The sequence below is a fragment of the Rhincodon typus genome, chromosome 4 (assembly GCF_021869965.1).
Source record: "Rhincodon typus isolate 14 chromosome 4, sRhiTyp1.1, whole genome shotgun sequence".
Taxonomy (NCBI): Eukaryota; Metazoa; Chordata; class Chondrichthyes; order Orectolobiformes; family Rhincodontidae; genus Rhincodon; species Rhincodon typus.
In genome coordinates, this window is record NC_063335.1 from 47,235,618 (window position 1) to 47,249,052 (window position 13,435).

At 40.5% G+C, this 13,435-nt stretch overlaps 1 long non-coding RNA gene across 1 annotated transcript; it reads left to right on the plus strand.

The window, feature by feature from the left end:
• Nucleotides 1-7,308: 7,308 nt before the first annotated feature.
• LOC125482882 lies at nt 7,309-13,144 on the plus strand. Its single transcript, XR_007261848.1, has 3 exons — nt 7,309-7,845; nt 9,446-9,601; nt 12,569-13,144. It is a non-coding gene; the product is annotated as an uncharacterized LOC125482882 (long non-coding RNA).
• Nucleotides 13,145-13,435: the final 291 nt, after the last annotated feature.

The following is a 13,435-nucleotide window of genomic DNA, read 5'->3' on the forward strand; positions in this document are numbered from 1 at the left end:
AGGGCTGGATGAACACAGCAGGCCAAACAGCATCATAGGAGCAGAAGCCTCTCTGCTCCTATGATGCTGCTTGGCCTGCTGTGTTCATCCAGCCCTGCACCTTGTTGTCTCGGATTCTCCAGCATCTGCAGTTCCTACTATCTCTGATTCAATTTTAACCACTATCTGGTTCAATTGATTTATAATAGAAAATTCATCGATGAATTTGTACACATGCATTCTCTGAAATCTTGTCTCTCCCACACCCACAGACAGAATGGCATTTCCATATGCTGGCTAGATGTGTCAACAAGTGTATCACTTTAAGGGCTGTGGAACTGACACAGATAACAGAAATCTTCGGTTTTTCTATCAACACTCTTTGAAGAAATGCTGATGGGATGCCTTGCCCTTCCAGGCATCATATCAGCAACCTTGCAGCTCCGACCACAGGGTTCAAGGTGCAAAGAAGATTCAGGGAAATTTGTTTTTGCTTGCAAACCACAGACCTCCCTTCCTGACCACTGTGGTTCAAGATTCCAAGAAGAGGAAGTAGAAGACCCTTGGATAAAGGATCCCTCCCAGTCCTGGTATTGTTTCTCAACCAATCGGTGCCCCTGACAATGCACTGGACACAAGATAGATTGTGAACCTTCATGGGCTGTTCTTTTTAAAGCTGATAAAAAACTCTCAGTCTCCACTCAAGTCAGTGTTTTTATAATGGTTCTGAGCCACTCACATCTTGCATCCTTCCATATACATCTGTTAATGGCCTTTTGTTGTCAGGAATTTTGTTTGCAAGCCAAAAATTCCCATTGACGGGCCTGCAGCACATGGTGATGCTGGTGCTGACAGAGTTTCCTTGCCTGTATAGTTAAAAGCTGCTTATTGGGACAATCCGTTAAAAGCCAAAATTGAAAACGGATGATCTTCTACTTATAATCTGTCTTGATTAAGCAACTCTGCACTGCAAATAGTTTAAAAGAAATTCCTCCATGAGACCATTAAGTAGCAATAGATATTAAACATTGAAATGTTTGCTTTTGAACCTCCTGATCTCAAAATCTGCAAATATCAAACAGAAGTTCAATTAAAGGGTAGAACCAAAAGTGAACCGAAGTATGTTAAAAAATAGATAATACAATGGTCACTGCAGCAATATAGGTTAATCATTAAAATCACAATGCAGTTGTGTAATCAAAGACAGTTACAGCTGAGAAGGAGGCCCTTCTGCCAGCCTGTTCATGAGCTGCACACCTTGTCCCAATTCCCTACCTTTTCCCCATCATGCTGTGAAACCTTTCCTCTTCAGACAATTATCCAGTTCTCTTCCAAAAGTCACAATGAATCCTATCTCCAATACACTATAGGGCAGTGCATTCAGTTGCTAACCACTCACTCCATATAAATAGTTTTCCTTCATTGCTTCTTTTATCAAGTTAAATTAGTGTCCTCTGGTTCTCAGGTAGACAAATAGGAGGCTGGAAGAACACAGCAAGCCAGGCAGCATCTGGAGGAAAGGAGCAGTCAACATTTCGGGTATTACCCTTCTTCAGGACTCAATGCTTCAGCCACCAAGAACAGTTTATCCCCATTTGTTGTGTCCAGATCTCTCCTGATTTTAAGTATCTCAGTCAGATCACCCTTAATCACATCTTCTCCAACGTAAAAAGTCTCAGCTTTTCTGATCTATCCACATAACTGATGTTCTTTTTCCTTGGAATAATTTTCATGATTTTTTTGTCCACACTAATGCCTTCCTATTTTTCCTTAAGTGTGATACTTGGAACTGAACACCATACTCCACTTAAGGATAAACAGTGTTTTGTGCAGGATTTTTATGATAACATCTTTATTTTTTGCACTTTGTGTCCCTAATGTATTGAATTCAAATTCCACAGTGGTGGAATTTGAATTCAATACGAAACTGTAATTAAGAGTCTAATGATGACCATAAAACCATTGTCAATTGTCAGGAAAAGCCCATCTTCTTCACTGATGTCCTGTAGGGAAGGAAATTGATATCCTCACTTGGTCTGGCCTACATGTGATTCCAGACCCACAGTAATGGCTGATCATCCAATTCAGTACCCTGTTCCTGCTTTCTCCAAATACTCTTTGATCCCTTTAGCCCTAAAGAATAAAAAAAAATTACCCTTACACACTTCCTTGAACAAGAGGTGTAACGTTTGGTACCAAAAATATTTCGAAGAGAGAAAGGAAAAATATGGCTAGTAGCTCCACAATTTTCATCTTTCCTTCTCGTAGCATCTTATCAATCTAAATGACGAATTAACTTTAAATGCAGCCAGCATCTTCTACCTCCTGTCCACCAATTTATTCAATCATCTTCAACGCCAACAGATCAATGCCAATGAGTACCAATACGACTACTGTAGTCATTTGTTTTGCCTAGAGAAACTACTTCTAAGAAACGCTAAGTTCTTCTTGACATTGTCAAAAATTTTCATCAAACATTAAAGTTGGTGTGGTAATGTTTACCTCAGACTGTGTGGAGATGACAATTCATCATGAACTCGGAGACCCTGGAGTTTAGTAACTTGATCACTCAAGTGTTCAGTTAAGAGTATGAGAGTACAACTGAATGGCTGAATCTTACACACGCTGGCTAAATATCAGTTTCTCCATGTTCCATGGTGGGTTTCTCTCCACGAGCCCTAGAAAATTTTCTCACCATGTCTTACTAGACTCACCTTATTAACGACCTAGCCAGCCCTATGGCAACCTTATCATCTGATTCTAACCCCATGCTTCTTCTCACTATAACCGGAACAGATCACCATTGCAGGTTTATTCCAGAATGGCTGATGCTAACTTTAAGAAGCTGTTGTATATCCAGAGAGGCATTGTTAGACTGGAGCTGCCTTGCATGGTTCCTGGGCATGCTCTCGATGTGGTACAGAAGGGAAAATTGATGCCCTGTTTGCAAGTAGGGATATGGAGGCCCTCATAGGAGGGACATTCTTTTCCCTGAAGCAGTGGAAGACATGACCCCAAACCTGGTCCGAGGTTGCCAACCGAGATGCCAGTGCAGTCTCAGCCACCTGGAGGAATGCAGAGCACTGGAGGAAGAGGCTCAGTGACTTTCTTTACTCCACCAGGGTAAGGGCCATTATCTTCCCTCTGATATCTCACATTCACTCTGTCTCTGCTACTATATTCTCCTCCCACCAAAGCTTATGTTCCACCACTCTCATTATTGCCTGCAACATCTTCCCCCTTTCACACTCACACACAAAATCACCTGACACTCTAAACCTGCATGTCCTCTGTGGCTCACAATATCATTGAAAGGGTCAAGGGTAGTGGTCTGCCCAACATTCAGTTCCTCAGCCCTTACAAGAAGAACATCCTGGCTTATGACCACCTCGAGCAGAAGACTGACCCTGGAGTGGTATCAGGGGTTGCACAGTACTGCTGTATTGCCATGCCATTTAGCACAGGCACAAAGCAAGGAAGCTTGTCATGGTTGGCAGCAGTGCCAGGAGCCACTGACTGAAGGCTGTCTACTTTGCTTTGACTGTGGGTGGCAGAGTAGCTCAGTGGGCAGCACTGCTACCTCACAGCACCAGGGACCTTGGTTCAATCCCAGTGCTGGATGACTGTGTTGGGATTGTATGTTCATCCCATGCCTGCATGGGTTTCCATCAGATCCTCCAGTTTCCTCCCACAGTCCAAAGATTTGCAGGTTAGGTGGATTGGCCATGCTAAATTGCCCCATAATGTCCAGGAATATGCAGTCTGGATTAGCCATAGGAAATGCTGGGTTATGGGGATAGAGTGGGGAACTGAGTCTGGGTGTGATGCTCTTCAGACTGTCGGTGTAGATTTGAAAGGCCAAATGGCTTTTTTCTGCACTGTAGCGATTCTATAATTCTATGCCTGCTGCCAACCATGACAAGCTTCCTTGCTTTGTGCCTGTGCTAAATGGCATGGCAATACAGCAGTACTGTGAGGCTGGTATTTCTGGCTGAAAGGTAACATGCAGAAAGGCAAGGATAAAATGAGCATCCAGGTAGTCTCAAAGTAAATGACCACTAAGAGAACAAGTCTACAGGCCTTAGACGCAGCCTTGTCCAATCTATGATCTGGATGCATGTCTCTGAGCACAGTTTCCTTGCTGCAGCATTACTACGATAGGTACCTTTGTGTCCGGAGGTGCAGTATTGAAGTGCAAAATTGTACTGGAAATGGATTGGAGATGTGTCATGAAGGTTCATAGAGACTGGCACATGTCAGATGCCATTGTCAGTGGTTGTGGGGTGTGTGTGTGGCTGGTGCCCACTGAGCATACCCTGCGATGTTGATGCCTGGTGTCCAAAGTGGAGGTCCTGAGGAGCACACACTGAGATGAAGTCGCCAGGAACCCGCACTAACTTGTATGTCAAGCATTCTCTGCACCTGGTTCAGACACAGAAGATGGTTTGATAGAAAATTAAATATTAATGAGGTAAGGTGTGCTGTCAATAAGGTCATTAGCAACAAATAATCAGTCGTAATAGGCAATGCGTCTACTGCCGAGTAAAAATCTTGCCTTGATGCCCAGAAAGTTAAACATAAAAATGCAGAAGATAGGAGCAGGAGGAGGCCATTCAGCCCTTTGAGCCTGCCCCGCCATTCTTCATGATCACGGCTGATCGTCCAACTCAATAGCCTAATCCTGCTTTCTCCCCGTAACCTATGATCCCATTCACCCCAAGTGCTATATCTAATTGTCTCTTGAATACATTCAATGTTTGCCTTCAACTACTTCCTGTTGAAATGAATTCCACAGGCTCACCACTCTTTGGGTGAAGAAATGTCTCCTCATCTCCGTCCTAAGTCGTCTACCCCGAATCCTCAGACTGTGACCTCTGGTTCTGGACACATCCACCATCAGTAACACCCTCCCTGCATCTACCCTGCCTAGTGCTGTTAGAATTTTATAAGTCTCTATGAGATCCTCCCCTCATTCATCTGAACTCTAACGAAAACAATCCCAACCTAGTCAATCTCTCCTCATACGTCAGACCCGCCATCCCCAGAACCAGTCTGGTAAACCTTCGCTGCACTCCCTTGAGAGCAAGAGGATCCTTCCTCAGAAAAGGAGAACAAAACTGCATGCAATATTCCAAGCATGGTCTCACTAAGGCCCTGTATAACTGCAACAACACATCCCTGCTCCTGTACTCGAAACCTCTCACAATGAAGGCCAACATACCATTTGCCTTCTTTACCGCCTGCTTCCCCAGCATACTTACCTTCAGTAACTGGTGCACAAGGACAGTCAGGTCCAGCTGCACACTCCCCTCTCCCAATTTATAGCCATTCCGGTCGTAATCTGACTTCTTGTTTTTGCATCCGAAGTGAATAACCTCATATTTATCCAAATTATACTGCATCTGCCATTGATTTAACCACTCACCCAACCTGTCGAGATCATGCTGAAGGATCTCTGCATCCTCATCACAGTTCACACAACCACCCCACCCAACTTGGTATTACCTGCAAACTTGGAGATGTTACATTTTGTTACCTCATCCAAATCATTAGTATATATTGTGAATAGCTGGAAGCTGGAGTCCCAACACCAATCCCTGTGGTACCCCACTAGTTACTGCCTGCCAATTTGATACAGCAAGTTATTCCCAACATTGAAAAAGGCCTTGCTGAACTTCCCATGCAGTTCTGCCACATTTGTTACCCCAAGCCATATCATTCCAGCCTCTCTAAGATGCCAACCCACTCTGGTGCTTAGTAATACCAGAAGTTGCCATAGTTTCTGGTGTATAAATTGATCTCTGAAGCCTCAAAAATGCCTGTATTAAAATGGGGATTAATTTATATGCCAAATGTAAAAGTCAACCATCAGCATTGGTCTGGGTGGTCACCATTTTTGTCATTTGTTACAAGGGATTTGCTCTATGTGGACATGTTTTAAATCCTCTGTATGGTCACAACACAGCCAGTATCCACTATTTGCTCCGTTGGACCTGGTTATACAACTAAGTAAACCTTCCACCTTTGAGGTGAAAAATTGAGGCTGAACTCTAATATGAATATAGATGGTGTAGCTGTAAAGAGGGGTCAACTTTTAAGGGGAGTGTACAGAAAAGCATGATTGTTGGGCTGAAAAACAGTGTTGACTGATACAGATATAAAGATAAGAAAAGTTATATCTGAAATACCAAGTGATTCTTTTTATTCCTCTCCCCCACTTTTCTCTGTGACCTTCACCTTGAAGGCATTAACTTCAGACTTGTTTAACTTCAGACCCAAGGTGATCAGCCATCTCCGTCTCCTTCACCCATCCTGACCACTTTTCATTTGTGAATCCACTCAAGCGAACCTTTGCAAGCCCAGTCCTGTCCTTGTCTAATGTTTAACAGATATCATTACACTAAGGGATGCTGAATAGTGATAAAGAACAGAATTCCTGGCGTATCTTCTCCAATCTAACTCCGTGTTACCAAGGCAAATTTTAGTCTTCTTATTGTTGCCAATTCTGAGGTCAGTCGATTGATTTCCAATGTGTTTAATGCAATAGGGATGAGCCAGAGAACAACGTGGAAGTAAGATCCATTTACATCCAGTTTGGTTGACTTCCACTAAACTTGACTTTACCATTACAAGCTTCAATTGTAAGGATTGAAGCCAAGCTATCTGTCAAAGAATGAATGACAATAAAAGTACAAATAATTTATTTCAAGCTGTTCTGCTACTCCAATTTTCTCCAGTCATTGATTGAAGACTCTAAGTAATGTTTAAATATGGTTCCATGAGTGTCAATACTCTATTGGTATGCGAGTGACCATTTTCACATTTGAATGGAGAGAAGGGATTAGATATAACATTTACCTGAAGATTTCTGGTATATACTTTTTCAGGAAACAGGTATTGCAATGTTGAAACTCCATCGTTTTCCTTTGATTATTCCTCTGTAAAGCACATCTCAATGCATTATGGTGCTAAGTAAGTGCAAATATTTTTTGCTGCTGCAGGTGTAATGGCAAGTCAGCCAGTTACTCATCAAACCAGCATTTGAGTGTAATCAATCCACTAATGTTTGTGTCTTAAAAACGGATGTTTTTTATGGTCTCAAAACATTAACCACAAATGTTGCCAGACCCTCTAATTTTCTCCAGCAATTTCCGTTTTTGTTTCCGATCTCCAACATCCACAGTTCTTTTCTAAATGTTCACGTCCTGTTTGTTGGGCATCGAATACCAAGGGCTATGAAGGAAATATTTATAAACAATGAGTCACCAAAGTTATCAGAGGCACCAAAACCCCAATGAACCAACAGTAACAAAACTCCTATTTAAGGCATCTACTGCAAGTGCCTTGTCATGACTTTGGCTGCGATGCGTTGACTTGTGTTTCCATCAGCTGTTCACTCCTGCCGTAACTGATGTGTGATGACCTTCCCAGGCTACTGAGTGGCAATGCATGTGGATGAACAGTTGCCAGCATTGTGACTGAATTAATTATGGAATGTCTTCCGATCAGGCTGCTATTAAACCCTTGCTTCCATTGCTGCTTACCACCCATGGCAGGTTAAGCTATGGAATGGGAGATTAGCTGAAATAATTGAAATGCGCTGCTCTATCAAGTGGAAGTGAAGGTGTTAACCCTTTAACATGCTTCTTCGCGCACCTTTGTGAAACACCATGGAGTTCTTATTTATTCAGCAGAATAATTGCTAAGAAATGGACCCTGTGATCTTTCTGTTTGCTCACAGGGAAGCTTAGCTCACAGGAGAAACTATTCATGCAGCTCACAACAGTGCTGTAAGAAAAGGTTCAACGGGAAGAAAAAGAGTATTTTAGACCGCCTGCCCCATACAAGGCCATCATTCATATGCAGGTAACCCTCTTTGCTTTTTAAAATGATAAATGAAGTAGAAGACTACAGATAAAGGAAATAATGAATCTATTTTCAGTTCACATTCAATCTCTAATGCTCAACTATCTGAAGCATGCAGGCTGAATGATTAAACTTCGAGCTTTATTGGGAGAAGCAGGAGAATAGTGGTGACAGATTATGTTGGGGGAGGTGGGGAGAGAGACATGTTTGTGCATGTTGTGGAAGATCATTGTGGTAGCGTGCCAATAAGTGCGCAGATGTCAAAATTTCTTACTTCACAAGGATTCTTTTGCTGTACATTGATCCATTTCATATCAACAAAAGGCAGAAAATTTACAAAGCAGGAACAAAAGCTTCGAGCCACAGCCACAATTTCCTCCTATCATCTTCCCACAGATTCTAACAAAGAATGGGAAGAGTTTGGACAAATAATTATTTCGACAGTATTGTGCTATCATGAAAGACCAAGTGCTACCTCATAGCAGGAGTCTCAATCCGTACATAAATGATGGATTGACCTACTAGCACGCTTTGAAATTATACTCGGGAGAAATCTCACAAAGATAAATGAAAACTTGATGAGAAGAATAGCAAAAGTAGTTATATTGATGTGAATGTCATAGTGGTTTTATCCTTGACGAGCTTTAATGTTGTTTTTAAACTTGAATAGAGAAATTTACTCTCTATAACTATGATTGCACCCAAAATTTCACTTTTCAATTTATTTGTAATCAGCTAAAACGTAAATTGAATTTGAAATGGCATGAATAAAATTGGATCGATGTCACTCTTTTTCTGATTGCACACAACTGTTACATGGAAAAGTCAATCAGCTTTCTGGCTGTGGGTAGCTGGAAATGGACTGGAGTTGGAGTACAGTGTGTTACAGACTCAGTCACAAGATGTTGGAACATGTAGATAGACGCCACCCTTCTTCATCGAACATGTCTGCAGTAGTGAAACTTTCCTCAGTGTTTTATGAATGTGGGAAAACAACCTCTTAAATTGGAAGGATTCTCTCCTTGAAACCAGCTGAATTCTGAAAATCAAAGAACTCCTGGAGCTCTGGATCAATTGGTAACACTAGAAAGGTGTATTTATAATCAGAGCACCTTTGGCCCATAGTATATATACAAAACAATTGTATAAAATTATAATCATTTGGTCTGATTAGTGTACAAATTGTCATAATTGTTCCAAATTGCATTGTCCCAAAGGGATAAGAAATGAAATATATGTTAGAATTACTGAAATTGAATGCTTTTTGCATAATCTGTTGTTATTTTATTATCCTTCAAAGACTGGTCCTCTTTGATGTCAATCAGAAAAGAATGCTTTGCTGATATGCAGTGCTTCAATCACCAACCATACTTCTTTTTCGCTGTCTAAAGGCACATTATACTATATTTATATAGCTTTATACCTATAGGGACCTTAATCAGTATTTACATACCATGCAGATAACATCTAAGCTTATCACCCATATCTTATGGCCAGACAGTGTGATTTTTGATTTAAATATAGACCTGGTTGCAAAATTTTAGTCAGTGTCATCCTGGAGCAGCTATTAATTCATTTGTCTGTTCATTGGTCACAACAGAACCAATTCCATCAATTTAACACGTGTCTGAATTGACCCACGTTGAGCATGTTAAAGATTGGGGACAGTTAGCTACTGTGACATGAGACCTCTGATGGAAAAGCTATAAAACTCTGGGATGAAAAGATCAATGGTCGGGCAGGACTCAAACCTCTGGTAAGTCAGAGTTCGGTTTTTTACTGGTTCACTCAAAATGTAACTGGCTGATTGCCACAATGAACTTCTATAATGCTTAATTTTTTTTTCATCACAAATTTGATCCTCAACTTTTAGGGTAATTCCTATTGAAAAACACTTTAACAGGCATCATTCCTAATACATTGAAAATTAACTCAGTGAATTTCTGCTTCATGGCACAAATTGTGAAATTGGATTTTTTTTAAAAATCAGATTCTTCTATATATTCATGTGTTATTTTCATCAAATATCTTTAAGAAATATGCTTTCATAAGCTACAATTTGTTTTTGGACACCCTAGCTGTGTTCCCACCACTACAGTAGAATGGAACCCTTTTCACCGTGGATACCTCAGGCTGTTTTATCACTTGCTGGTGCCGGCACATACAAATCCAGGCATGATGAGAAAATTGCATTCCTGGAGGGTAGCTCTAAATCCCTCTACTTCCAGGACTGTCTGCAATTTTGAAAAGGGCACGCCTAAACGGTAAATAGAAACTTCACTCACCACCAATTAACAGCTCTTTAACTTCCTTAATGAGTTTGTTAAGAGATCTCCCTAAAATAGGATGGGATTTTCTATATTTTTCTGAATGAAACCAAACTTTTAGGTGCATGTTGTCAAAGGGTAAAAGGCATCTTGTTTCCATATCCACAATGCTATGAAATTCGAGGGGTCAGTTGGTGCCAGTTTGAGGAATGGAGCTCATCTTGGTGGCTATGGCTACCTTGCATCATTTTTGTCCCCTTAGCCAAGTGACAAGTTGTTCTCTACTTGGCAAAGCAGAGCTAGCCCTAACATGGCTTCTGCCTGTCTTTGCTGTTGGTACCAGGCAGGAATCCCCCACTTCCTGGGGGCATTTGAGTTTGCCTTGCCTCATGCCCAATCAGCGCACTTGTATTTGAAATCATAGTCACAGGAGCTCAGCCTCAAAGTCAGGACCAGGATTTCATCCAGGTGTTGGGCTCCTAACCAGTAAGGACAATCTGTCAAATTACCTGATACCTGAGCCCTCAAAAGTTATGATGTGCTTTAAGCCTGTCGTCCCTTTCAGAGCAATGCAATGGATGAGTTTTTTTTAAAATGGAAGTCCAGTTTTTCAATAACAGTGGATATGGAGGTGTTAATGACCATAACCAAGATTTCTAATGATTCATTGTTCAATTCTAATTCTTTCCTTTTCTTTCTCTCTCATATCCTGCCCTTTCTCTGACCCCTGGCCAGTCTTGGACATTGTCAAAAGATGACAACTTTAATCACACCCTTTCAGGCTGTGCTATTTAAAACAATAGGAATGCAGGAAGCTGTATATCTCCACTGTGTCTCTTTGGGTCTGTTGTACTCTCACACTTATTTGACTGCAAGAAGTAACTGTCAGCAACTCACTCATAAAATAAAAAGGCCACATTTCAAAACAATTAAAATAAAACTTTTTTCAAGCTAAAATAATTGTTTTATTGAGAGACGTTCCTCATTGTCAAGCAGTTTGAGAGACGTTCGTCATTGTCAAGCAGTTTGAGAGACGTTCCTCATTGTCAAGCAGTTTGAGAGACGTTCCTCATTGTCAAGCAGTTTGAGTTGCAAGACAAATTGTGGGCATGTATCAGTTTACTTCATTCCTGGAACTCACTTTCAAACTGTGGTGCAAGTTTTAAGTTTTGAACACTGCTAAAAGTCATTCTGCATACATTTAAGTTAAACTTTCTACACAATCCTGTAGTGTCTGATCATCAATTGTAACCACATATTCATGTGACTATTACGCAAATACTAATCAAATAAGTCGATACAGCCAAAGATCAATTAAATAATTCCCTGTCCGTGTTCTGACAAGCTCCTACTTGTTTCAAATGCTTATACTTGCTCCCTACTAAGTAAATAGTGCTTATTCTGTGGGACTAGGCAGTATGTATAGCCAATATTGTGAGCAGCTGAAACCCCAACAAAATATCTGATCATTGAATCATTGAAGCTAACAGCACAAATGGAGGCCACTCAGCCCATTATATCTGTGCTGACACTTAAAAGCAGTCCAACTAGTTTCCCTCCCAAGCTTTCTCCCCCAGAACTGTGTAATTTTTTGTCATCAACCTTTCATCTAATTCCCCTTTGGAAGCTATTACTAAATCTGCTTTCTTCACACTTTCAGGCAGTGTCTTCCAGATTGTAACAATTGACTGTGCGTAAAAAAAAAATCTTTGTTCCACTGCTTTTGCAAATTACCCTAAAACTGTGTCCTCTGGTTACTGACCTATTCTGTCAAACCAACTGAAATGAATGAGTCACATTTTCCGCAGTAACATAATGTACACACTGCTGGTATTTTTATCATCCTGATTAAAACTAGTTTGGGTGGATTTTGTCATTTATGTACATTTTGTATGTTTGACACACCCTGCACGCTTCCTGTCTCAGTGAAAGTGGACACCATCTTGTGTTATTTTTATAGGATGTTGTTAAAGCCCTGAGCACATTTGTAACTATTTCTAAATCAGTACTTAGAAAAAGAGCCTCTCGAAAATAAAATGCAACAAAATGCAGATGAGATCACTTCATTGATTGCGTTTGTGATACAGGAGGATATTGTAATCTAAATCAATCTGGGATCTGAACAATTTTGGCATTCTAACGCCCCAGGCTGGGTGCAGTGAAAATGTGATTTGTTAAGCTTGCGTTAAACATTATTGTGAACTCACTGAGGGTTTTGGGTAGTTAAAAATGTGATTCTGTCAATATATTAACCAGTTATTTTTAATAGCTGCAGTTAAACGTTCTGTGTAATTGAATGACTTGACTAGGAAAGTTAACTGTTTCAAGAATATTACAGATAGATTTACCTATGAACAAGGAGCACCTTGTTCTGGTACTCCTCCAGCATTTTCAATCGAATGTAACAACAGGAGTATAACTTCTTCACCTAATTATCGTTGGGTGTATTTTAATAGAATACAAAGGATGAAATGATGTCATTGGAGTAATACTGACTGTGCAATATTGTAAGGAGTGTGATATTATTTCATTTACTCAATATGCCCTACCATCAACATCCATTGCCATTGATCAGAAACAGAACTGGGCTAGCCATATAGATGTTGTGGCTACAACAACAGGCAGAGGCTGGGAATCCTGCAATGAGTAACTCACCTCCTGACTCCCCAAAGTCTTTCCACAATCTACAAGTAACAAGGCAGATATTCTCCACTTGACTGGATGAATGCAGCTCCAACGAAACTCAAGAAGTTAGGTATCATCCAGGACAAAGCAGCCCATTTGATTGGCAGTATTAAACACCCCTGCACTGTAGGTGTAAAGGAAAAGACTGTATCTCGCTCTAACTCCTGCATGCCCCAGACACCGCCAAAGGAAATAGAATTTCAGCAAATGCAAAGCAAAGAATCTCAAAATTGATTGCTCAACTATCAGTGGTAATATGATTGACATCACCCAATATAATGGCTGCAATGTCTCATCAACTATTTTCACAGATATTAGACACTGATCCCTATGTTTTAAACTTTAATTTTTTGTGGATTCACTTCTTATTTCTTATCAGTCTGTATATATATTGTATTATTTCTTTTTGTATTTAGCAGCTAATAAATTCACTTTTGTTTGCTCAAGAAAGCCTGGTTAGAATTATTCCTTTTAAAGCATGAATTCATTTCATCTGGAACGGATCTTTTCTAAATGAATCTTGTTTTGATCAATGCAGGGGGTGGGTGACTGAGGAAGGGGAGCCAGATCACTGGGAACTTTAAAATTTAGTGTCCCATGATAAATTGAGGAACTTCACAAAGGACTGGTCGTGACAC